This window comes from Bos indicus x Bos taurus, chromosome 11, assembly GCF_003369695.1.
Source record: "Bos indicus x Bos taurus breed Angus x Brahman F1 hybrid chromosome 11, Bos_hybrid_MaternalHap_v2.0, whole genome shotgun sequence".
Taxonomy (NCBI): Eukaryota; Metazoa; Chordata; class Mammalia; order Artiodactyla; family Bovidae; genus Bos; species Bos indicus x Bos taurus.
In genome coordinates this window covers 74,570,697-74,596,851 of record NC_040086.1, presented here as the reverse complement: position 1 = coordinate 74,596,851, position 26,155 = coordinate 74,570,697, and the positions used below count along the sequence as shown (strand labels likewise).

The window sequence follows — 26,155 nt, the reverse complement described above, 5'->3', positions numbered from 1 at the left end:
CAGACAGTCTGATTCCTGGCAGTGTGTGAGGCTGGATCACGGGTGCTAATTCAGCCTGGGCCCAGGGGACTGCACCCTGCTGGCTCAGAGAGGTCAGGGCACAGAAGGGTCTGCCATCCCAGACCAGCTTGGATTGGCCAGAGATTCTGCTGCCCATCGACCCCTCTTGCACACCAGCAGATGAGATCCTGGATATGGAGTGAGCAGCCCTCTGGGCCCCACCTGGTGGTAAGCAATCTGGGGTGAGGTCATAGGTCAGGACAGTGCCTCACCTCAGTGTAGGCCAGCTTCAGGGCAGTGTGTTCATTGGCTTTCCTTGACCCTAGCACCAGAGGGAGGACATGCCTCCCTGGCTACGCCTCATCCAGCAGCCTCTTTCAGAAAACCAGCCATGGGTTACTCTTCTTTCATGTACCCCAGGGCCTTTGAAAGGGCCTAGACTTCCAAGCCCACCTGTAAAGTGAGTAGCTGGGTGGGAGACCTTGAGGCTCCTTGAACTCTACAATCTCAGATTTTCAGTCTGAGACAATCAGATCTTGGGACCAGCCAGAGATCAATCCTGGGGAGCAGCCGCCTGATTGTAGAGCCCCCAGTGGAATCATTACCAGAGGCCCTGATGCAGCTGCAATCAGGGGCCAGAGGGAAGAGGAGTCTGCACTCAGTTCACCATGGAGCTCAGGGCAGGAAACTGTCATGGGGAGGAGGGGGTGATCATCCAGCCCTGTACCCCCATCCTCCAAAGAGGCTCTGCCCAGAGGAGGGGCCTAGAATTGCCGTGAGGAGGCCATAGCACCAAGCAGTCACTTCTGTGGACTTAGGCTTCTGGGCCTGGTGGACAGATGGACAGACCTATTTTGCTCCTGGTCCTCAGTGCCCGGGGCTGGGGCAGCCCTGGTGGGGCCCTGTTGCTATCCAACATGAGGCTTCTGGACCCAGGACCGTTGGACGGCTGGAAGAGCACTGCCCCTTGATAACTGAGGCAGCTGCTGCTGGTTACAAGGCCTGCTGATAAGTGGTCCCACTGGGACACGGTTGTCACCAGAGGAAAGAATTGACAGTGATAAAAGCGGTAGATTTCCTGGGAGACAGCGTCCCTTCCAGGCAGCAGCAGGAGCCCTGGAGGTGGACACTGAGAACTTTTCCTTCTGGTTCTGACACTGAATGTGCCCTGAGGACTCGGGCCCCTGGAGCACTGAGTGCTCCTCTGAAAAATGGGAAGACCATGTCACTTTGGGTCATTTGAGTTCATCAGAGAGAGAGAGAGGAATGAGAGCAGCTATGAGAACAGAACTTTAAAATATCCATGGATGGACTTCCTTGGTGGTCAAGTGGCTAAGACCCTGTGCTCCCAATGCAGGGGGCCTCGGGCTCAATCCTTGGTCAGGTAACTAGATCATGCATGCCGCAACAAGAGATTCCACATGCCATAGTGAAGATCAAAGATCCCATGTGCCACAACTAAGAGACGGCACAGCCAAATAAATAAGCAAATTTAAAATACAATCAAATAAGCATGGCTTCCATGGCACCCTCTGAAATGGGAGAGAATCCCATCCTTGAGGCTGCTTCCCTCCACCCCTCTCCCACACCTCTTCTTCTGTGCCCCTTGGCTGGCTGGGGACAAAGGTCCCATCCTGACTCAGTTCCCTGCCCTCACCTAGGGCTGCACCCAAGGCTCAGAGGCAGTTAGATGTCTTCTTAACCTGTTTCAGAACCCAGGCCAGACCCCTCTGGTGGTGAAGCAGGAAGGTCTTTATGGAGGGTCAATTGAGAGTTCTGCCCTGCCTGCTGGAGTCAGGCCTGATCCAGCCTGACCTGACCTCCTTACTCTGTAAGAGCCTACATCAGTCCTCAACCCCCAGAGGACAATGTGGCCCTGTTTCTCACTGGTGACTGCGATGCAGCCCTGTGTCCCTGCTGGAGGAGGCCCCCCAGGGTCCGTCAGGCCCTCCACAGAACATGGTCCCTGGCCTCAAAGGAACCACAGCCTGTGAGGGACATGGAGGAAGCCCTTACCCTCATCTTCCCTTCACTTTGTTGAGATATAAGGCAAATTCTGATCCTATTTCCAGAACCTGTAAATCCTTGCTGATGTAAGTGTCGCTGCAAACTGATGCATATCCTAGCCTCTGGGCCTGAAAGACAGAGGGATTCTAATGAAAGCAAGAAAAGTTATCCAGAACCCTCCTTTTTCTTCTTCTACCTGATCTTCAGGAACTTCAGGGAAAACTCTTGAAGGACAAGTTAGAGTATACAGAGATAAGGGTCTGGGTCAGCTTTTGAGTGTATGTGTGAGTGTGGGGGGGGAGGAGGCGGGGAGGGAGGAGAGAATTCTAGAACATCCTTTAGGTATTCAGGGAGGTGGTATAAGCAGAAGCTGTACTGCTGCTGCTGAGTCACTTCAGTTGTGTCCGACTCTGTGCGACCCCATAGATGGAAGCCCACCAGGATCCCCCATCCCTGGGATTCTCCAGGCAAGAACACTGGAGTGGGTTACCATTTCCATTTCCAATACATGAAAGTGAAAAGTGAAAGTGAAGTCGCTCAGTCGTGTCTGACCCTCAGCGACCCCATGGACTGCAGCCTTCCAGGCTCCTCCATCCATGGGATTTTCCAGGCAAGAGTACTGGAGTGGGGTGCCATTGCCTTCTCCGAGAAGCTGTACAGTCAGCTGCAAACCTGGGACTTGTGCACAGTGGGTACTCAGAAAGGTGAAGCAGCCTGTTCCCCTGGCAGACTCTGCTGTGAGGTGTGGGGGTCTCCGTGAACTCATTGGTTCAGGATCCCCTTGTGGGGTGCCTTTCCCGTGACTTCCACTCTCATTAGCAGATTTTCGATTCCATCCAGCTGCAAGATCTAAATGCACCGTGTTAGATTCTTGAGGGATCTGCCCAAAATTCTGTGTTCAGCCTGACCAATTTAACAATGAAAGGTTCACTTTATGAAATTCCTCTTCTTATGAAATGCAATTAGCAGTTTTAACCTCTTGAGGGAACAAATCATTCACTGCTTGGAGTGAGTAGGTTTTATCAGACTTTTTTCCTCCCAAAGCTAAATGGAAGTAAGAGGGGAGGGGAAGAGGAGAGTCTCTCCCCAGGGGTTTGAGCACCCAGAGGGTGGGTGCTGTGGGCACGTCAGGGAAGGAAGGAGGCAGCCAGAGACTTGCTGAGCCTCCACTGAATGGCAGACAGACAGTCTTCTGGGAAACATACCCTCAAAAGTTGACCCAGTGGTCTCCTGGTAGCTCACATGGTAAAGAGTCTGCCTGGCATGCAGGACACCCGAGTTCGATCCCTGGGTCAAGTAGATCCCCTAGACAATGAAAGGGCAACCCACTCCAGTATTCTTATCTGCAAAATCCCATGGACAGAGGAGCCTGGTGGGCTACAGTCCATAGGGTCACAAAGAGTCGGACACGACTGAGCAACTAGAACATCTTGGAACTTTAGCCACTCAAGGAGTAGTTCGGGTGCTGCCGCTGGTGTCCTGCAGGCAGGAGATGGGACCCAGAGAGGACCAGCCAGTGGCTCAGAAGACACAGGGAACAGAGATCGGGGGGGTCTTGGAAGGGGGTCCACTGACCCCAGACAAGAATCTTTTCCCCCTGCTCTATGCTAGATATCCCTAGAAGGATGAAAGGGGATGAGGAAATGATTGCAAAACACCAGAGGATGGAGAAAAGGAGGTGGGAGACCACCAGTGAGGCACTTTGGTTTTTTCCATCTTAAAGCAAATGGGAAAGATGGGTTTTTAATATTCATTTATTTATTCTTGGCTGTGCTGGGTCTTCACTGATGCGCATGGGCTTTCTCTAGTTTCAGAGAGCAGGGACTACTCTCTAGTTGCAGCGTGCAGGCTTCTCATTGCAGTGGCTTCTCTCATTGCGAAGCATGGCCCTAGGGCACGCAGGCTTCAGTAGTTGCAGAGCGTGGGCTCAGCAGGCGCAGCTCGCAGGCTCCAGAGCACAGGCTGAGGAGTTGTGGTAACAGATTTAGTTGCTCCATAGCATGTGAGATCTTCCCAGACCAGGGATCAAACCAGTGCCCCTTGCATTGCAATGTGGACTCTTAACCACTGGACCACCAGGAAAGCCCAGGAACGTTGTTTTTAACTGAATATCTGAAATTGAATTATATCTGACTATATATAGACTTCATACCTCATTCTTTGTTTCTTTGATGAACAAGGCTCTGTCGCAATATGAACTGCCATTCCCCCAATTTATAATTTAGTCAATTTAAATTCTCACACAGCCCTCTTTATCAGGGCCCTTGAATTGACCCAGAGGGGCTGAAAGGCTCCCTCTTGGAGGTTATCAGGAATTGACCCACAATGGCACCTTTTGGTGTCCACACAAGAATAGTGATATCCAGCTCTGTTCCTGCTTTGATGAGAGAGAAAAAGGCAATGCCCAGAAATAATTTGAAAGATGTTACCACATACAGAAGGGAGTAAAACTGGGTCTGTAAACATGAAAACGGCAGCATCCACTTAGTGAAGTTTTAGTCTTTTACTTTGTTTTCTCTTGAACACATCTCTAGCTTATCTTCTGTACCAGGAACACTCAAATGCCATGTGATGATCACTCACCTATTGCCCCAAATCTCATTGAATGTTTTGGTTCTGTCTGCATCCTTCTCCCCAGCAAGACTGCAGTCTCCTTGGAGGTAGAGCCCAGCCTTTTTCTTCTTTGTCTTATCTTCAATGCCTGGGATATCATAGGGGCTCAGAAAATGTTTTTTGTTTTCTGTTTATTCAAAGTTAGAGCTATAATTCACAAAATACACACCTCACATGTACTCTGGTAAATTCTTCCTTTAATTGAAATGCATTCATTTGAGAAAGTGATGCTGATAGGGAGCAGATAACTGGAGAACTGATGGTTTTCTAAGTGCCATGGGCCCCTCAGGATGTAAATTACAATATGGAGCATTTAGATACCAAATCCGTTGGGGAGAAGTACTGAGGATTATCCATTCTCACACAGAACATTCAATACAAACCCCAACTCATATTAATTAAAAATTCTAAATCACACAATTGTTTTTTTCTGGAAATACTTTTATGCTCTGTTTTATTTGTCACTGTTAATAATAACAATAATGATAATAATAATAATAAAACTACTATGTGATTAAGGTGCAGATAAGCAATTAGGAAGCAAAATATTTACGGGTTTTTAGCAAGCCTTGCACTAGGAACAGGAAGAGAATAATTACAAGTAGGTTTGTATGAGAGCTGGTTTCAGAAGATTCTTCAACTGGGAACTGAGATAGGTCACAGCTCTATTTTGTCTGTGATTCTGTTAACTTGTTCCTCTGATCAGCTAGTCACTCATTCACTTGACAAAATTTTATTAAGTGTATGCCAGGCAGAGTGCTAGATGCTGGGGATGCAATGCTAACTAGAAGAGATCCCACTCTCGAAGCCTGGGGTTAGCTACAGACAACTGTAGCTATGACAATAGACACAACTGTAGCTATTACAACAATAGACACAACTGTACTGTGTCTATTACAGTTAAGTGTGGTATGGCCTTCCCAGGTGGCGCTAATGGTAAAGAACCCATCTGCCAGTGGGGACGTAAGAGATGTGGGTTCAGTCCCTGGGTTGGGAAGATCCCTTGGAGAAGGGCATGGCAACCCACTCCAGTATTCTTGCCTGGAGAATCCCATGGACAGAGGAGCCTGATGGGCTATAGTCCATGGGGTTGCAAAGAATCAAACATGACTGAAGCAACTTAGTGCACAGCATGTGGTATGGCCGGCAATGCTGATGGTAGGTACTGCAGGCTCTAGGGGAGCCTACCTGTGGGTATTTTGTCTAAGCTGAGACCTATGAAATGAGTTGGAGCTATCCAGGGGAAAGTTGGCCAGTGGGGAAGAGATAGCTCCCTGGAGAGTCCCAGTAACCAAAATCAGCTTGGTAATTCAGAGAACTGAATGTGGTTCAATGGACAGAAGTAGCAATCAAACCTGAGTTGCAGAGGTCAGTTTGGACCATATCCTGAAGGCAGTGGGGAGCCACTGAAGGGTTTATCAGAACAGTGATCAGGTGTGCACTTCAGAAAGTTCACACTGGCTGCATTGTGGGGTGATAAGACAGGAAGCAGGACCACCAAGGTGGAATCAGATGCAGAAATTCATGATGATGGTGGCCCAGATATGGGTAATAACAGTGGGGACAAGAGAAATGGGTGGGTTTGAGAAATTCAGAACAGGTAATAAAAATAACAATGATGGGTATTCAATTAGCTCTTACTCTACTCTTACTTTACTTTTCCCCAGACCCTATAGTAAATGCTTTACATGTTGATTTGATATAAGCTTTAAACAAAACCTATGAGGTAGTGTTTATTATCTCCATTTTATAGGTGAGAAAGCTGAAACACAAAGAAGTTAAATAATTGGCCCAAGACAGTGCACACCAGTAATCTAAGTGTCATTGATGAACCAGACTCCTGTTTGAACTTGAACCCAGACCCCTGTTTAATTTTGGAGCCCATGGTTCCAACTATTAGTTGCATAGCAATGGGCAGTCCATCACTCAGGTAGGAAGGAGGGGCTGAGCAGATGAGTAGTAGTGAGACAGAGACATCAGACCATCCCTTGGGACTCACTTGATGCCAGAAGCAGCAGAGAACCCTCAGTGGCTGGACAAAGAGACACACGAAGACAATATGAACAAAAATCAGTAGAAACAACAAAAAATAAACTGAGACTCATAGGGGCTCCAGATAGAGTTTACAGACACAGACACAAACTTTAAAATAACTATACCTTATCATGATCAAGGTGTCAACAGGCAAAACTGGAGCTTTCAGAAGAGAATGAGAAATATATATATATTTTTTTAAAGAAACAAATGTGAATAAATGCATAATACCCAACTCAATAATGAATTTAACAGATACAACCAAAAGGAGGAATATGAACTAAAAGATTGGTTAGAAAAGATATCCAGCTGTAAGTACAGAGAGACAGAGAGATACCCCAAGGAAGTAAAAAGGTGACAGACGTTGACGTTCCAGTGAAAAAGCCGAACACATGGGTACTTGAAATTCCAAAGAAAGTTCAGAGGAGATGAGCCAGAGACAGTAGTTCAAGAGACAAGGGCAGAGAACATTCCTAAACTTTCAAAAGACATCAAGTCACAGATTCAAGAAGCATTACAAATTCCAAGCAGAATAAACAAAAAGTTTGCACGGAGACATTCATAGTAAAACTGCTGAAAACTAATGACAGAGACAAATCCAAAAAGCAGGGGAAGAAAGGATTACTTCCAAAGGTATAATAATTAAACACAAAATTTTGGAAGTCAGAAGACAATGGGAATATCTATAAAGTGCTGAAACACACTGTCAGCTTAGAATTTTATACCCAGTGACGATACCCTTCGAGAACAAAATGAGTTTTTTAATGTGCAGACAAACCAAAGCTGAGATAATTTATCACCAGAAAACCCACACTAAAGGAAATACCAAAGTATATTCCTCAGGCAGAAGGAAATTAATTCAAGATGAAAGGTTGGAGTTTCAGGAAGGAATGTAAGCAATAAAAAACTGTAAAAATATGTCTAAGTGGATATTAACTTATAAAACAATAAAAATACTTGCATATGGAGCTTAACACAGACAGAAAAAAAAATAGATGCAAAAATGGCATAGGGAGGAGAGAGGGGATGGTAAACGGGGTTTAATTATTTTAAGGTCCTTGAATTGACAAGGAAGAGAAGATAAATATCAATAAATTTTAGACATCAATAAGTCAAGGATACAGGTAGTAATGTCTAAGGATATTACAATGAAATAATGCAAAATATTTAATCTGAAAGAAAGAAAAGGAAGAGAAAGAGAAATCTAGAACACCTGAGACCAATAGAAAGCATTTCATAAAGTGATGTTTATACCTGAGTACATTAGTAAGTTCATCAAACAGATATGTTCTGACTAAAAGAGAAAGTTTTCAAACAATTTAAAAATTCTGACTCTAGGCTGTCTATAAAAACACATTCAAGGATAAAAGATATAGAAAGATTAAAAGTAAAAAGATGGGGAAAAAAGAGTCCATGTAAAAAGCAAGTGTAGCTACATCAATATCAAACCAAGTAGACTTTAAGACAAAAAGCAGTATTTTTTGAGTTAAAAACAGACTTAAAGGGCATCTACTGATTATTAAAAAGCAAATCTTCATTTCACCAGGAAGATACAGTAATTGCATACACAAAAGAATATAACTCCAAAATGTATGAAGCAAAAATTGATAGAATTACAAGGAAAAAAGTAGAAAAATCCACAATCACGGTGGGAGACTTTTAGCACATCCTATAAACAACCAATAGAAACAAAAGTGAGAGTATAGAAAATCTGAGAATGCAGTTAGCATTCATAATGGGCAAGTATAGAATACCATGCACAAAAACTGGGGAATATACATTCTTTTGAATCAGACAATATTTTATAAGCACCATGGAGAAAAATAAGTACAGAGTGTTGGGTGTGTCATTTTAAATAATGGGTTCAGGAAAGACCTCACTGGCATTTCAACAGAGACCTAAAGGACTTAAGAGCATAAGTGACTCATACACCCAAGGGAAAAACAGGTTTGGGGTGAGGATGCACATGCTATCGGGTCAGGAAGCAGCCAGCCCCCCACAGGGCTGGAGCAGAGGGAGCCAGGAGTGGGGAGAAGATAGTGCCCAGCCAGATGCGGCTGCCAGGAGTCAGGGGCTGCTTCTCCTTACAGAGCCAGACCATCTCTGCCTCCACCAACACAAGGTTCCCCCAGAATTCTATTCTAGACAGCAAGTCCCTTCTTCCTGTCCATGTCTGCTTAACCCTCCAGTCTCCCATCATCTCTGGATCTTCACCCCCTTTCACAGCTCAGCCCTCCTCTGTGTCTTGTCAGCCGTCTTTTAGGGGAAGGCACATGCACCCCTGTGTTCATTGCAGCACTGTCTACAAGAGCTATTGTAGATAGTGCTGCAGTGAACACAGAGGTGAAAACACTGTGTACCACAGTGGCACAGTGGTAAAGAACCGCCTGGCCAGTGCAGGAGACACAAGAGACCTGTGTTCGATCCCTGGGTCAGGAAGATCCCCTGGAGGAGGAAATGGCAATCCACTCCAGTATTTTTGCCTGGAGAGTTCTGTGGACAGAGGAGCTCGCCAGGCTATAGTCCATGGGGTCGCAAAGAGTCGAGCACGACTGAGCAACTGAGCACACAAAAGACATGGAAACAACATCAGTGCTGGCTCTCCCCACATCCCTGAGCTTTGCACAGAAGTTGAGCATGGTTTGAAATCCTGTTATGCTTAATAAAATTAGCAGAATAGTCCAAGTATTTCTCTTGATCCTTTGTACTTGCAGCTGGTATGTTTTCAGCACCCTGATGGTCCATGATTGGAGACGACACCAACCCCTTCCCCTGACCCTGCCTTTGATTTCAGAGCCACTGGGACATTGTAGAAAGGTCCTTGCATGCTTGCTTGTGGCTCAAGGCCAGGAGCCCATGTGCCCAGAAGCCTCTCTCTACTGTGTTCCATGTTGAGAGCTACCTTGCTGGAAGTGGCGTCATTCCAGGGAGGAGGTCCTGGGCTCTTTGGAACTAGGCTTCATCCCAGGGTGGGCAGGTGTGGGCTGAGCACTTCCGCACAAGGGCAGAAGGCTTGGCAGGAAGGAATGGTGCTGACATAGCATGTTGCATGACCCTCACCTGGGAGAAAACGCATTACTCCAGTCTAGGTGACTTCACACCACCAGCTTCACACCGGCACGCTCACTTTTGCAACCAGATGACTTACATGCTCTGGGGGTCACTGCATAGACGTGGCTGGCGCTGAAGGTTATGTTTTTAAATGAAGTGGCCGAGTCAGTCGGGTTGGGCTTCTCTGGCCTTCAGCAGAGTGACAGCACCATCGCCCTTGTTAAGCACAAGCTCATTTCTGCCCCCTGTCAGCAAATATTCCCTCTCCATCCCTGCTCCAGGGCCCAAAGGACCCACTTCTGCTTCTGTTTTTGGGAAGCGGTTCACTGTGGCCTCTGGTCTGCTGGGCCTGAAGGCCTAGCTTCTTCCTCACGAGGGATTCCAGAGTCCATCCCCTCGGGACTCATGAGAATGACCTCTCTAGGGCCTGCAGGTCCCAGCAGGGACTGTGGCCCTCTGTGCTCCTGTCCATGTCTCCCCACGTGGCAGCATGTCCAGGGGTTACACCTCCCTCCCTGCTGTTCCCCCAGGCTCTCCCGCTGACACTCCGCCCCAGGCAGCCCCTCAGAGCCTTTCTTTTCTGACCCGGCTTCTCTCTTCCTACAGAGCCCTGCAGAGAGCTCACACTCAGCTTTTCATCAGATTACTTAATTCTGTGACAGGAAGGCTTCGGAAGTGGGTGGAGCCTCATGACTCTCATTTTCCCTAAACTAACCTTTCTTAAATTGGGCGAAAGAGGGAACGATGAAAGGAGGAGAAACAAGACACGGCAATGAATGTCAGAGTGAGAGATTTGCCAAGTATCGCAATATCGTCCTCACCGCACTCCCTGTTCCGCTAAATAAAGAAACTAGAGGTGCCTTCGGGCCTTTTTTAAATCAAGATTTTATTAAAAAGAGACGTAGTTTCAATCACCAAGCAAACAATTCACAGAGACATTTTCTAGAATAATGAGAATAATAAAAGCTCTCATTTTGGAGGAGCTGAATCCATGCCAGGCCCTAGGCTGTGGGTTTGCCATCCATCATTCCCGCCCACCCCATGAACTGTAAGATTGATACCACCCCATTTTTACAGATCAGGAAACAGGCTTGGAGGAGCCTGGAGACCCGTCCAGAACACAGAGCACGTGAGAGGTGGTTCTGGGGTTCATACCCAGTCTGACGACTCTGGCCTTGTCCCCACTGTCCGTCACGACGGAGCCCCACTCAGACCGGGGCAGACAGCCAGAGGTCACACACCGGAGGTCCTGTGGCCTCAACCCTTCTGACTCCCAAAGCTGAGGGAGCACCACAGTGGATGGGGAATACCTCTGTTTGGTTTTGACTTCCCATATCAGAGCTTTCTCTCCAGGCTAGGGCTGTGACCATGTCACAGTATGTTTGCCCGGCCCAGTTTGAACTGTAAGCTGGTGAAACAGAAATATCCTTGGGAAAACAGGAACACGCTTTTATTTACCAAAGGTAAACGAAACCTTTCACTGGTCTGAAGGGTTTCCATGTTTCTGCCTTCCGTCTCCCCCTCGCAGTTCGCTTTGATTGCCCATAACATTAACCTTCAGGGGGAAAAAAAAAAAACGAAAGTAAACAAGATGGCAAATCCACGTATCTGATTTCCCGGCTGCATCCTCCGCGGACCGGGGGCGGGACCTGCCGAGGACCCCCTCAGGAGTTACCAGGCAGGAAGGCCTCCCTGGGGCTCATGTCCACCCCACACCTGCCCCTCATGCTCTCAAGGGAAGGGAGTTCCTTGCTGGCTTTTAGTCGTTGTGAAGCTTGCATACATAACAATCCATTTAGCTTTCCCTCTTTCCAGCTGGTCTTGACGAGGCTCAGCCGTAGCTCTGTGTTCATGGCTCTGTGCCGCTGGGCTGTGCTTAGTCGGACTCTGTAAAGCCGCGGGGGGGGGGGGGGGGGGGGGAGGGAAAATGCGTTCCGTGCAGGACTTGTTTTTGCGATAGAAACGGTCAGTCTTTTACTTTCAGGCATGTTGTGTTAATAGGGGAAGGTTTTTTCTTGGAAAATATCACCTTCAAATACCGTGAGTCTTTTTCAGGTTATATAAAAAGGGCATTGGGCAGACACTTGGAAATTCAGCATTTTCCTTTCTTGGGAGCACAAACTGTGGGTGGGTGGACTGCTACAATGCACCTCTAGCAGCAGCCACGCGGCATAAGAGGCAGCAGTTACCTTCCTGATTAGCCTTCCGTCTGGATAGTATCAGCAATACTAAAGGTTACCGCTTTTTCTGTGATATATTGCTTCCTCACAGAGTATTAAAGATGTTTTGAATCTATTTTTTAGGAATCTTGAAACCACCAGTGGAACATTTTTGATGTTGTGGGTAATGCATAAAGCAGCAGCTTGGGAAGGCTGGGCGGGAAAGGGTACCCAAGGGTGTTGGAAGCACAAAAGACACTGCCCACTACAGTTTCAACAGTTCAGAAGCAAGCAAGGTGGGGCTGAGATGCGGGGCGCAGAGGGGCTGGGAAGTGGTGTTATTTCCTTTATTTGCAGGGAGATAGAGAAGAGTCAGACTGACCCTGCCTCTCCTGGGAGTGGGCAGTATTTATTGGGAAGGAAGAGCCGGAGGAAAAATTCCGTAATTATGGAAGGAATTCTCGAGCCCTGCTTCGCATTCTTATTGTTTTGGCTTTTTTTTTTTTTGCTGCCTGGACTCTCCCTACCCAGAGGACAGATTCGTATAAAAATTGCAACAAGAAGTGACATCATTGTGGAAGTTGTAGTAGACGGTAAATTTTATGTGTCAACTTGACTTGGCCAAGGCAGAGCCGGCGAGATATTTAGCCAAATGTTATTCTGGGTGTGTCTGTGAGAGTGTTTCTGGATGAAATTAACATTTGCTTTTTGTTGTTGTTTTTCCTAGTGCTGGTCACACTTTTCTTGTTTTTATTTTGCCCGTATTAAAAATGGTGTTTATACATGTACTATACATATTTTATGTATGGACTTTACATATATATTTTATGGGCATTGTTTGACTTCTACAAATGTTTCTTGATTTTTTTTACATGTCTTTTGCAGAATGTATACCTGTATGTCTTTAAAAAAAACACTGTAAACTTTTTATTTTGTATTGGGGTAAATCGATTAACAATGTTGTGGTAGTTTCAAGTGAACAACAAAGGGACTCAACCATACATATACGTGAGTCCATCCTCCCGCAAACCCCCTTACCATCCAGACTGGCACATAACATTGAGTAGAGTTCCATGTGCTATGCAATAGGTCCTTGTTGGTTATCTATTTTGAATATAGCAGCGTGTATATCTCCTTCCCAAACTCCCTAACTATCCCGTCCCCCTGGCAACCATAAGTTTTCCAAGCCTGTGAGTCTCTTTCTGTTTTGTTAGTTCATTTGTATCATTTATTTTTAGATTCCACATATAAAGGATGTCATAAAATATGAAATCAACATTTGAATCAGTGGAGTGAGTAAAGCCGATGACCCTCCCTAAGGCCTCATCTAGTAGTTAAGTATCTGGACAGAAAGTCTGACCCTCCCACAGATAAAAGGGAACTCTTTCTGCCTGACCACTTGAGCTGTGACACAGGTTTTTTTCCCTATCTCTGGACTCGAACTGAACCATCTGCTCTTCTTAGATCTTGAGCCTGCCAGCTTTTGGACCAGAACTTACAGCTTTGGTTCTCCTGGGTCTCCAGCTTGCCAACTGCAGGTCTTGGGGCTTCTAAGCCCCCCTAATCACATGAGCCAATTCCCTATACTTAATTAATTAGTTAAATAATCTCCTATTGGCTCTGGTTTTCTGGAGAACACTGATTGACTGATACACATGTCATTAGTAAAGCAGAGACTGAAATATTAAAATCTTTCCTAAATCCATAACCTGACCAGATGAGCTGTGTCCTCCATGAGAGGAAAGGTTCAATGAATCCCCAAAGTATTCAGTATGTGGCCAGTGGCTTCAGAAAGCTATCGGGCTACACCTCTGCTTTCTTGGCTGTGTGCTTGGTCCCAGAGCCAGTCCCCTGACACAGTGTCCCCTTCCGGAGCGCAGCAAGACCATACCTAACCCTAGGAGGCCAGGCAGGCTGGGAGTGGAGAACACAGAACTGGGCTTGGGTATGAGGTTAACTTGGCATGAGTCCTTTGCTTTCCTAAGGGGCGTCCTAGGTGGGAGGAGCCAGGAGATGTTAGGTGAGGCAGACAGATGAGGATGGGGCTGTGCCTGCTTCATTCTCCCTCATGTCACCTTCTCCTCATTCCCATTCATGGCTCCTGATTTTCTCATCTGTCTGTCTCACTTAACATCTCCTGGCTCCTCCCACCTAGAGCGCCCCTTAGGAAAGCAAAGGACTCATGCCAAGTTAACCCATACCCAAGCCCAGTTCTGTGTTCTCCACTCCCAGCCTGCCTGGCCTGCTGGGGTTAGGTATGGTCTTGCTGCGCTCCGGAAGAGGACACTGTGTCAGGGGACTGGCTCTGGGACCGAGCACACAGCCAAGAAAGCAGGTCTGGGCTGGAGAAGAAGACACTGGAAATCCAACACTGAGTTGGAGGGGCAGGTGGACCATCAAAGTGGAGGTATGCAGGAGGCATTTGAGTATGTGGGGTCTTGGATTTAAAGGTGGCAAAGATTTGGCAACCAGGTGAAAATAAGAAGGACATTCTAGAACGCTGAGAAACACCAGCAGTTAAGAGAGAAGGCCAAGTCCACAAAGATGGTCGTAGAGGCCGATGTATGCCATGCGTAAAGAGAACTACCCTGTGGGTGAGCCCGGTCCTGACTATGGGTCCAGCATTCAGGGAGCTACTGCAACACTGTCTTTTTTTTTTTTAATGTTCATGATTATATATTTTTTAATTTTAATTGGAGGCTAATTACTTTACAATATTGTGGTGGTTTTTGCCATACATTCACATGAATTAGCCATGGGTGTACGTGTGTTCCCCACCCTGACACTCCCTTCCACCTCCCTCCCCATCCCATCCCTCAGGGTCATCCCAGTGCACCAGCCCTGAGCACCCTGTCTCATGCATCAAAACTGGACTGGCGATCTATTTCACATATGATAATATACATGTTTCAATGCTATTCTCTCAAATCATCCCACCCTTGACTTCTCCCACAGACTCCAAAAGTCTGTTCTTTGAGCTACCACACCACTGTCTTAATGGTGCTCAGCCTGGCAGCCCAAGGAACCCACATCGCTGCAGGGACAGCCTTGGAGGAAGGACCAGAGTGCTCCAAGCCCCAGTCCCCAGCATGTGCCTGCAAAGGAGGCTGACCCTGCAAAGTGTCCGGTGTGGGGGTCTCAGGCCTCCCCCAGCAGCAGCTGAGGCACTGGCTCAGCAACCCAGAGCCCCAGGCCACCCCCCCTCTGCCCACCAGAGTGAGGGAGCCCAGGTGAGAGAATGGAAAAGGCCTCCAGGCTAAGACATACTGCTATTTTCCAACTGCCCATTTTTCAAATGAGACCTAAAGGGAAGAATGGTCTTGTCCAGGTTGCCCAGACCCCAGCCTCCCACCCCATGTCCCCCAGGCTGCTGCCTTCCTGGGGCCGGGTCTGGAGCATCTGGGAGGAGAGAAGTGTGCCTGGCCTTAAATGGGTGGGAGAGACTCCTCCAGGCGGAGAAATGGGCAGCCTGGAAAAATTGTGAGAATCCTGAGCCCCCAGAATAACAAGGGGAGTATGGATGTATTGATAGTTTAAATTAGAAGGAGCTGCCACCAAAATGTGAAGCAGGAAGTTGCCCCCTGCATTTGGGGAGTGCTCACCCAATACGCTGGCTGACACACATCTGTGAGGAACAGGCCCTGGAAGGGGCGAGGAAGGGATAAGTCTACTCTCCTCCCCTTCATCCTGAAGCTTCCACAGCCTCCCACCCGATGCTCAGAAGGAGCCCAGAATGATGTCAAGTGAGGGGGTTAAATGCAGCTTTGGCATCCAGGGCCCTGGTGCAGGGGTGGCCAGTGTACATCCCCAGAGACTAGGGCTTAGTGAGTCTGGAGGTGTGCTGCTGGGGGAGGTGGGAGCACGTGTGGGGCATCAGTGCACGCCAGCTGCTGTCTCTTTGTGCCCTGGAGTGTGAACCATGGGAGGTGCGTGTGTATGTCTTAGCTCAGACGGCCCTAATGAAAAACCGTAACCTGGGCGGCTTATAAACAGCAGGTATTTATTGCTCGTGGTTCTGCAGAGTGGAAGGCTGAGATTAGGAGGCCAGCACAATCAGGCTCTGGTGAGGACCTTACTCAGGGTTGCCATCCGCTGACTCCTCCCTGGGTCCTTTCGGCGGGCAGCAGAGGGAGGAGACGGCATCTCTCACCTTCTTCTAAGGGCACCTGGACCTCTCACGAGGGCTCCACCTTCGTGACCTAACCCCCTCCCAAATGGCCACCTCGTAACACCATCACCTGGGTGTTAGGATCTGAACTCTGGGGGGACGCACACATTCACTCCCCAGCCACGTGTGGGAAGTGTGGTTACCGCTGTGCTGGGAGCGGGGGGTGCTCATGCCACTCGTGTGACCTGTGTGCACAAATGAGGCCAAAACAGCAGCCCCCTGCAGTCAGCACCTTGCTGTATAGGAGCCCCCTGGGCACTTTTCATACATGTCCTGATATAGATTCTCCTCGGGCCTGGGAAGGTGGGGACTGTCATTCTCCTTGCAGGTGGAGAAACCGAGACTCAGAGCCACTCCATCCTTGCTGAGGGGGCTTCAGCAATGAAAGAACAGGAACCCAAACCCTCACTCAGCATGCCCTCATGTTTTGACCCCAAGGGCATCATGTTTCCTGTGCCCAGAATGGCACATCACCCCCTGCTTTCACCCCCACCATTCCCCTCTCCTGAGGCTCAGGACTCAGCCCTCTCCTCCAGGCAGCTTTCCTGGATCCACACAGCTAGGGCAGAGGCTGCCCCCTCCCCCATCACAACATGTGATCTCTCCAGGTTGCGCTTTTTTCCTTGCCTGTCTCTCCACCCACCTGATCGGCTGAAGGGTAGCATCCTTGTCGTACTCGAACCATAAAGGATGGACAAACAGTGGTCCTAGGGGACGGAGGACGGCAGATTCCAGCTCAGGACTGTGGACCCGGCCATCTGCCCCCAGACCCTCGGGCACCGAACTCCAACACGGGCTTATCCTCTCATCCCTAACCGCAGTGCGTGGCTTGCCCTGCCTGGCGTGTGCCCCACCTTTCAGGACCCAGCTTCTGGCCCGCCTCCTCATCCCTCCCTTGGCAGCCCCTTCCCAGGCTATCTGGGTGCCAGACAAGGAGCCGGCTGTCTGCACAAGTGATGACGAGACAGCATCCACACACAGCACTCCTATGTGCTGAGCAGGCTTCCAAGTCTTTTGCACTTATTAATTCATAATCCCATGCTGAAGGTCTACATTTATCCCTGTTTGAGGGGTGAGGAAAGGAGGGCAGGGCACAGAGAGGTCCATTAACTTGCCCCCATCTCACCCCTCTTGGAAGCGGCAGGACTTGCATTTGAACCCAGACACCCAGCTCTAACTACCACCCACCAGGAGGAACCCCATCCTGTCCCAAGGAGCTCACAGACTGGTAGTAGAGACAGTGCCCACTGTACAAGGGAGGGAGCCACCCCACACAGACCTCGGGCCTCAGACAGGGCATCAGAGGTAATGAGGTAGCCTGGAATGTGCTGGAATGTCTAGCCCTTCTTCACTGGAGAACTGGCGGCCAGGTTACAATAAGCCTGCCTTGTGGGGCCCGGAGGCCTTCGTGCCCGTCGCCCCATCCCCAGTGCTGGCCTGTGCCCTGCCATGGCAATGAGCCCTGGAGCCCTGTGTCCAGGTCTCTCCAGCAGTGGCCTGGGGACGACGCACTGTCTGGGACCAGTCTGTTCGCCTGCCCCTTGTAGAGGAAACGGGCTGTTTTCTCCCTCCTGTAATTGTTACCATCTGTTTCCCTTCATCGTGTTTGTTGATGTTTTCTTGTTTTAAAACTGAAATGAGTCAGATTGGAAACTGATTTAGGAAAAAGTGTCTGGGAGGGAAGCTCAAAGTGGCCATGGGGGACTCTGTGCTTCAGAGCCATCAGAGAGAAAAGATTCCGTGGGGCATGCAAGGGGTGTCTGCCAGCATCACCTGCCCTGTGGGGGCTGGAATCCCCTGGCTGCCCGAGCAGGCTGGGGATGGGGGGTGTGTGCAGGCATGTGGAAGGCGTGGGGGGGTTGTGGATTTGGTGTGTAGGTAGGCAAGTGCATGTGTGTGCACACTTGTGCACCCACGTGAGCATCCAGCTGCCATTCTGTCCAGGATTTTAAGTCAGTGTCTGTGCCTCTCCCTTCCTGTTCTCATCACCAGCCACCCTAGGCTCTTGGCTCCTCACTGCTGTTACATAAGCCAAAGAAAGATGCCCAGGGACTCTGCCCTTGGCTCCCTGGGCAAGCCCAGCACAGCTCTGAGACCTTGACCTGCAATCCAGACCAGTTGCCACCAGAGCTTAGAATACCGTGGCTTTGGTTTTATGGCCCAATAGCTAGGCTTCGGTAGACATGGTGTGTGAATCACAGTCCAGCCGGCTTTGCTTCTTTCTGTCCTTTCTTGATAATCCATAGCTTATAGAGGATTCTCTAGCTCCAGCAACCCAGGGGAAAATGGACATAGAAGACAGACTGACTTGAGCATCCTTCTTGCAGGCTTGGGTTCCGAAATAGTAATAGTAACTGCCCTTGCTGCACCCTGCTTTGCCCCTTCTGTGATAAGCCCTGAAAATGGGGAATTTCTACTCCTTATTGATATCAGCCTTTGGAAGAATCTTTTTATTTATTTATTTTATTTTTGGCCCCACTGGCCCTTTGTTGCTGCATCCAGGCTTTCTCTAATTGCAGGGAGCAGGGGCTACTCTCTAATTGCGGTGCACAGGCTTCTCACTGCAGTGGCCTCTCATTGCAGAGTGTGGACTCTAGGGTACGCAGGCTTCAGTAGTTGTGGCACGTGGGCTCTAGAGTGCGGGCTCAGTAGTTGGGGGCCCACAGGCTTAGTTGCTCCACGGCATGTCGGATCTTCCTGGACCAGCGATTGAACCCATATCCCCTGTGTTGGCAGGCAGATTCTTAACCACCGAACCACCAGGAAAGTCCTGGAAGGAGATCATCAGGGATGTTTTCTGGATGAAAAAGCAGGGGCTCTAAGAGGTGAGTTGACTTGTGCAAGGGCACAAGGCGCTAGAGGTGGTGCCGGCCTGGAGCCCAGACCTCCCACTTGCAGGGCCAGAGCTCTGGTCATTATGGAGATGGCAGGCACTGCAGGAGACCCTGTGCTGTGAGCTGGACGATGGCACAGGGAACCACCCAGGCCGGCCGGGTTTCCACCAGGAATTCTCAGATCCTGCTTCCATCCTTGTACCTCTGATTCCAAGCTCCTCCTTCCTGGGAAGCCACCTGGCGAGTGCACAGCCTCACTGCACGAGGCGGGGCGTGCATCTCACTCCACTTACTCTGATGTTTAGGAGCAAGCATAGGAAACTTCTCGTGTCTGCATATTTAAGCGCTTTTATTAAGTGGAACAAGCTATTTCTGAACACGAGAGTGGCCAACAGCCTTAGAGGAAATTAAAATGAACCATGACAATGGAAAATTGCACAGGGGCACGGCGGATTCTCCAGAGATAAATACAACAAGGCTTTCAACAGCATTCGGGAAAGACTAGAGATCATGGAGATTATGTTGTGAGAGAAAAAAGCAAACCACCGGAAAATTAGAGCTCAGGCTGGTGGGAAGACCAAGCGAACACTGGTCAGGCCTGTGGGTGGCCAGCCCTCCATTAAACACCCCAGGGGTCTGGTGGACAAAGTGAGGCAGAGAAACAACAGTCAGACAGAACTCAACAGACAGAACTCAACTCAATACAGCAAGCCTTTTCTCAGTACCCACGGTGTGCATGCTATGTGGCAAAGGACGGAACTGTGTTCCCCCAAAATTCCTAGAGTTGAATTCGTAGCCCCCGCTGAGGTGGTATTTAATGATGGAGTTTTGGGGGGACTTCTCTTGTGGACCAGTTATGAAGACTCTGTGTTTCCACTGCAGGAGGCGAGGGTTCAGACTCTGGTCTGGGAACTAAGATCTCACATGCTATGTGGTATGGCCAAAAACAAAGCAAAAAAAGACCAAAAATAAATAAATAAATAAAGGTGGGGCCTTTGGGAGATTATTTGGTTTAGATGGAATCATGATGATGGAGGCCCCCACGATGAGATTAGTGTTCTTATGAGAATAGGAAGAGACTAGAACTTTCTCTCTGACGCAGCTAGAAGGTGGCCATCCACAAGCCAGGAGCAGAGTCTTCAGCAGGACCCCGCCATGCTGGCCCCCAGACCTGTGAGGATTTCTGTTGTTTTGTCACCCAATCTATGGTATTTCATTATGGTGACCGAAGCTGACTCGTACAGTGAACAACGGAAGTGGACACTCTGATCTTGATACCTCAAAGAACTCTTAGGTCTTGAGGGTTGTAAATGGGCACATCCAAGGGTTTGACAGATATTAGCTGTTATAATCGTGATTTCTCCTATAGCCCCCTAGGCCAGAGACTGTTTATCATGGTCTCGAGCACATGATGGCTTCTCAGTAAAAGTGGGGCGAATGAATGAGTGAATGAATGATGCACCTGAGGCCATGGGCCCCAGCACAGAACTGACGGAGCTGTGGTGTCCAGGCAGCACTGTGAAGAGTGAAAGGAGAGGAGTGAGGGCCCAGGCAGTCTGCTAAGGAGGGCATGTCAGTGGAGGGGCTTTGTCTGGGACCCTCTCCCTCACCCAGGATCCACAGAAGCAGCCACAGGCAAAAAGCCTCTCAGGCTGTCTGCAGGGTGGGTCAGGCCCAAGGGCTCAGCGTTGGGACAGTGCCTGCCCCATCTCCTTGCAGGGCAGGGCCGGGCCCTTTCCCTGCACTGGTCATCAGAACCCCACTCCTCCTCACATGTCACCCCGCTGGAGAAGTCCATCTGTCTACCCACCCCAAGAGGGCCTCCTTCCCTGTCTCTCCTGCCCCACCACTTGTAAAGGATTTTTACCACTTCCCTTTCGCACCTGGACCTCCAGTGAATTTAAATAGAATCTGTCTGTCCCAGCAAGTTTTCTGAAGCCTGAAAAGATGGGCTAGAGCTGAATGATGCCATTTCCTTTAAAAAAAAAAAAAAGAAGAAGGAAGGAAAGGAAAGAAAAAAGTCACTCCAACTGCCTCAGTTCTGAACTAACGTAGCAGGGCTGGGCTGCCACAAGAGGGCACACCACACCCCAGCCCACTCCACCCCACCCCCAGGACCCTGCCTGGACCCACACTGCTCTGTCAAAAAGAGCCCAGGCAGGAGACAGCAAAGAGAAAGCACCAGGTGGCAAGAGGATGTCATTCCGGAAGATTCCATCTCAGACCTGGTCGACCCACCGGGTTCCCAACCCCACACTGCGTCAGAACCCAGGCTCTGGTCCTGAGATGCACACTCAGGCCCTAAGTTGCTTCAGTGAGTCTTGAAGTCCCGGCAGTGAAACGATTTGAGCTCCCTCAGCTGCGCCACCCCGTCTGAGGAGTCGCCTCTATTTGTGCGACGTTGTTCGTTTCTTTGTCCTGCCTGACCTCGGGGTGACCCTACCACAATCCTCTCTCTTATTAGGCTTCTAATGCAGTTGCTGAAGATGTCTGTGTCAGACCCGTCTCATCAGGCGTGAGAGTCGAGTTCTCAGTCGACTTCTGCCCGGAGGGTCAGGTCAGGCAGGCAGCAGAGGGCTCAGAACTCAGAACTGTTCCCCCTCCTGGGCAAGCCTTTGTCTGTGACAACAAACAAGGGATGCTCCGTCCAGGCCCACGACTCAGAAGGTGGACGGTGGATGTGAATAGGAGTGTCAGGTGTTCACTGAAGAAAGGACCCCAGAGGAGCCGCAGACAGCCAGCCAGTGAGTGTTCTTGGGGTTCTTTCTGGCTCCGGTGGGTCCTCCATACAAGGAAAACACAGTCGGTCCTAGAGTCCTGTCTGCAGAGAGGCTGGGAGAGCCTTGCGGGTCCGAGGGGCCCGGCTAGCCCCTGGCCAAGCTGTTCTTGAGAGCCTGCTGCTTCCCGAGCCTGGGGTGCTTCAGAGGCAACTCTGGGAAGGCCTGGTTCCAAATTAATATTGGGCGCTCAGAGCACAGGGGTCTGAGGGCCAGGCCGAGTCAGCCAGAGACCCCAAGCATGTCCCCGCACCCACTCTTAGCTCAGCCGCCCCGCACAGAGGACCATTCTTCACCAGATTCGCTGAGGATTTCCAATCTGAAGATAACAAAAGGCTCCCGGCCACTGGCCATCATGTGATGTGCGTCTGTGAATCTGACCAGAGGAGGGCGGGCGGGTCACAGGCTCTGAGGCTGGGAGGTCGAGGGGTGGTCCCCGAGTCACCACCTGCGGGGCCGGCTGTTTGGGAAACGTCTGTAAAGATCAGAGCGGGGCTGCCCCGGCCTCGCCTACCTTCCCGCCCACTCTGGGGACAAGAATGAAGATGGGTCGCCACGCTCCGCAGGGAGCTACGCTGTCGCCAGTACAGAGATGAGTGGGAACAGGCAAGGCCGCCAGGCCTCTGAGCAGGCAGGGCCGGTTCCAAGGAACACGGCTGTCGGGGGGAGCCTCAAGGGCCGATTGAAGGGGGCGATGAAAGGCCCGGCCCAGCACTGCGAGCAGGTGCCCCTCACGCTCCTCCTTGTCCTCCGTCCATCGTCGTTGGTCTGGGCCACTGGCTCGCTTCACATCACAGGCATCTGCTGAGGGCCAGGTTGCCCTGCACCTTTCAGCAGAATGAAAGGGAACTGATATCAGAGGGGTGCTGAAGCTCAGGAAAGGCCTCTTTCTTTTCAAAGACTTTCGTTTGTGATGGGCTTTTTTTTTTCCAGGTGATCTTATTTCAAAGCCCCTTTGAAAATTTTGTGGGTTTTTGTAATGGATGAAAAGTTACTTGGAAATGGGACTAAGAAGTTTCCCGTTGAAAGTTGTTAGAGGAAAGTTGAAAGCTTTGAGTTGTAATGTTCTGCCAGATTTATCTTTCTTTTGTCCACAAGGCCCATCCGTTGGGAGGATGTCTGGGGGAAGGGGCCGGAGAGGGAGGACCTGGACAGGGCACTGGAGAGAGCAGGATGCAAAAACCAGCCCCCGCCGCTGCTGCTGTACATGTGCAAGGGAGGCCATCTGAGCCGAGCCTTCAGCAAAAGTGTTTCCACAGTATAGACTTTGATGTTGGAAAAGGGGAAAGCAAATATACTTCTACTATACTATAGAAGGCTGGATTCTACCAGAGACAAAGGCTATCGCACAGACATTTCACATCAGAAAAATAACTATGAAAGAGGAGAGTGCCCAACGGACCTGAGAGAAGGAAGGGGCCAGAGCAACACCGAGTGTGAGCTCTCCTGTGCGTCCTCCGTGGAGAACTGGCAAGGGAAGGGGTCAGTGAGCAACAAGACAACCAGGAAAAGCACTGCTACAGGAAACCCAAGGGAAGTGGCTCCAGAAGGAAGGAGGAGGAAGCTGGTGTTAGGAATCAGAGAGAGAACACGAAGAGATGCTACGGGGCTTGGCATCAGGAGGTGACTGTCCATTGAAAGGGGGTGGTTTCAGGACCTCCCTGGTGGTCTAGTCGTTAAGAATCCACCTTCCAGTGCAGGGGACATGGGTTCAATCCCTGGTTGGGGAGTTAAGATCCCACCTGCCGTGGGGCAACGAAGCCTGTGTGCTGCAACTACTGAGCCTTCTGGCTGTAACTAGAGAGAAGTCTGCGATCCCGCAGGCTGCAACTAAGACCCAATGCAGCCAAATAAATATTTTTTAAAAGGGGAGGGAATGATTTCCCTGAAGTGCAGGGCTGGGAAGAGGTAAGGAAGTGAAAACTGAGGGTAACTGGAGTGAGTACCAGCTGTCCTGAATCCCAAGGAAGGGGTAACCGCAAAAGGGGATGGGGAAGGCAGATGGATGCTGAAATGGCAGGTGAAGTGGTAAATAAGGATTTTTCAGTGCTTGTGATGGAAAGCCAAGGGGAAGGGGCTGATGGAAAAGGGGGGAAGGGGCTGATGGAAAAGGAGGGAGACGGGGTGTAGATGCTGAAGCAAGAGGAAATGTGAAGGGAGGCCATGCATTGACAACTTTGGGAAAGGGTGGAGGTATCAGTTTGCGCTGCCCTGGTCTCATACGGAAGAACTGGCCTCATTGGAGGGGCCAGGACCTCACTGGCAGGGGTTGGCAGAACACATTGGTGGTGGGTTAGAGTCTAGGGGGTCTGACTGAGTGGGAGAAGTGATGGAAGGCTAGCTTCTGATTCAGAAGGGCTAGGGCAGGGGACCCCAAAATGTGGCTCTTTAACAAGCCTACCAGCTGATGCAGTCCAGGGACTTCACTTTGGGAGGGCAAGGACAGTCCTGACGTTCAAGTTCACTGGCTCCCTGGCCCCAGGGTGTTGTCAGAGCAGGAGGCCCACTTGGGCTGGACACAGTGGGGGAAGGAGAAGCCCCGGCTGGCATACCTGCGGACACCAGAGGAGGGATTCTATGGGCGACCCCAACAGGGTAGTGTGGACACGGCCTTGATATGACTAAACCCATTCATGGAGCTGTCAACCACAGCAGCGCGGTCTGGAGAGAGGTGACCGAGGCACACTCTGGCCATCACACAGCACTGCCCAGGGACTTAGCACAGAACAGGCTCTGCTGTCCCTGGAGTTCTCTGGGTCTTCTTACTCTCATCTGTAAAATGAACATAAGAACACAGATTTCCTCAGGAAAGAGCTCACATCATGCCCATGCCTGGTATGTGGGAGTCTGTGTTAATGTTAGTTGCTCAGTGGTGTTCGACTCTTTGCAGTGCCATAGACTGTAGCCCATCAGGCTCCTCTGTCCAGGAGATTCTCCAGGCAGGAATACTGGAGTGGGTTCCCATTTCCTACTGCAGGAGATCTTCCTGACCCCAGGGATTGAACCCAGGTCTCCTGCATTGCAGACAAATTAGGCAGACTCCTTACCATCTGAGCCACCAGGAGGCACTCAATAAATGTGATCCAAGCCATTATGGTTGATTGGCTCCTCAGGGTGGTCCAGCAAGAGACAGAGGGCACAGGAAGCAGTTGATGGTTTCAACATAAAGTATTTTCCTGGGGTCATAAGGCCAGGTTACAGTCTGACCACTAGCCTCTGCAGTTCTGTCTCCACCCCAACACAAGGATGCCTTCACCCCAGTGCCCCCCAGAGTGGTTACCTCCTTTCTGAGCTCCCTTCCTCCTTCCTCCTTCCCCCATGACGTCCTCTGCTCCCACCCAGCTCCTTGCAGCAACGCTTGCCCTCCAGAGACATCATCATATTCAGTAATATGATTGGAATCTGAATATATATTTAAAATGACAAGTTTGAAATTAAAATTTAAATAAAGAATTACTTTTCTGTAAGTTGCTCCGAAAGCAGTAATTTAGCAGCAAATTGATAGAGAAAGGTAAGCACTGGTCCTTTAAACCATCGTGCAGTTTCCGGCATGCGAGCCAGAAGTGTCTCAATTTAACACATCATTGGTTAGTATTATTAGAAATTTCATCGGGCCCCGAGCGCATTATGGTGCTTCTCTGAGGGGGATGCCACGGGCACAGCCTGGGTTCAGGGGGCCAGAGAGGGCAAGCTGGTTAATGAGGGCAGGAGGGGTTCAGGAGAGCCTCCTCTGGCCCCAAGAGGGGATTTAACTGTGGTTATTTTCTTGTTTGTAGTGTGGTAGCGATCTTGAAATGAGAACTGAGAGACTCATAAGTGTCATTTGCTCTTCCCAGAGGTCACCAACTTATAGCATTGGTATCTGTCAATGCGTTTTTCTGACCCCTTGAAACCTAGGCTGTGAACAGCAGTCCATGAAAACAGTGTCACCTGTCTGGCTCCCATGAGCCGCATAAGCAAGACCCCAAAACCTATCCCAGTTGTGACCTGCCCAGCGGCACCAGCCCCTAAGTTCCCCCACACTGGGGCATAGGGGTCTGGGAACTTGAACATCAAGACTGCTGTTGCCTCCACCAGAGTGAGGCTGACAGACTGTATCACCCGGCAGGCTTGTTAGGGAGCCACATTTGAGGGTCCTTCAGCCCAGATCTACGGCATCAGAAGTTCTGAAGGTGGGATCCAGAGGCCCGCATTTTCAACCCCACCACACGCAGGATCTTCCTACATGCACTCACATGAGACAGAGGGCCCCTGCCATCGAGGTGGTCAATGCTCTACCTATCTGATCTTAGAAGCGGTGCTCTCATAAATAATCTGCAAGTCCTAGAAAGCCAGCCATCTAGGTCTAAACCCCTGAACTATAATCTAAAAAATTCAGACACCAAATTATCTCTCCCCTACCCCCAGCCTGAATTTCCACAATTACATAAGGATTGTCTTCCTGGGCACCTTTATAGTTCGAGGGCCCCAGGAAGTTCCCAACACCCCAGTCTGAATAAGTTTACCAAAAAC

The 26,155-nt window shown here is 49.7% G+C and overlaps 1 protein-coding gene across 1 annotated transcript in view; it reads left to right on the top strand.

Annotated features, from left to right (window-relative positions):
* Window positions 1-26,155, top strand: part of KLHL29 (kelch like family member 29) — a 331,854-nt gene that overhangs the window by 225,975 nt on the left and 79,724 nt on the right. The window lies entirely within an intron of this gene.